Here is a 952-nt window from a genome sequence, read left to right as displayed (position 1 = left end):
TTGCGTGGTTTAAGTCTTCCCTGCCTGGCACGAAAGGAGGGAGTGCCCAGGCTTTCTTATCAGCTTGCCCAGATGTGGAGCAGAAGGGGAGAAGTGAGATCTGAAGCGTGAAAGTTGTCAGAAGTCAAACACCAAAGAAAGTAAGAAAGTGAAGTCGCTCAGTCGTGTCTGACTCTTTGCGACTCCATAGACTGTAGCCTACCAGGCTCCTCCATGCGTGGGATTTTCCAGGCAAGATTACTGGAGTGGGGTGCCATTTTCTTCGCCAGAGGATCTTCCCGACCCAGGGATCGAACCTGGGTCTGCTGCATTGTAGGCAGACGCTTTACCGTCTGAGCCACCAGGGAAGCCCAAACACCAAAAAGTGGAGTCACATTAAGTGTTCATTCAAACGTAGAGATCATAAGGAGGAAATCACTGATGCACAGTTTTATAATATTCAACAAATATGAAAAATACTTAAAATGAATAAAATTAAACTATAGGCATATTTTCATATTTGTAGAAATGTTAATGACCACAAAAATTTCTAACTAATGAATATGATAAAGGTAAAACTGAGGAAAAATAGTTGACTATATATATATACAGCTAATTTACGAAATGGCTAAATACTTGTTTAAAAAAAAATCCACAATAGCATCAAGAAAACATTTTTTGAAGACTACAAGTCAGATATCACCTTCTTCCTCTGGCTAATGCCACAGATTTAAAAATATTTATCAAAAGATTAGCTGGTCATTCTGAGAAATGGCAGTTTTGTGAACCATTGATGAAAGTTGTGATGGAACAATGTTGGAACTAAGTGTCAAAATCTTTAAAAGTGTGGAAATTCTTTGATCCGGCAGTTACATTAAAAAAAAATTTGTTCAGGGAAGTAAAATAGATATGCATAATTATTTACCTTGAAGAATGACCACCATAGAGTATAAATAATTAAAATCTAGGAACA

The 952-nt window shown here is 37.5% G+C and overlaps 1 non-coding gene across 1 annotated transcript; it reads right to left on the bottom strand.

Annotated features, from left to right (window-relative positions):
- TRNAC-ACA lies at positions 276-347 on the bottom strand. Its single transcript has one exon. It is a non-coding gene; the product is annotated as a tRNA-Cys (tRNA).

The sequence above is a fragment of the Capra hircus genome, chromosome 17 (assembly GCF_001704415.2).
Source record: "Capra hircus breed San Clemente chromosome 17, ASM170441v1, whole genome shotgun sequence".
In the NCBI taxonomy this organism is placed as follows: Eukaryota; Metazoa; Chordata; class Mammalia; order Artiodactyla; family Bovidae; genus Capra; species Capra hircus.
The sequence above is the reverse complement of the archived record's forward strand: the minus strand, read 5'-3'. Positions and strand labels throughout refer to the sequence as shown.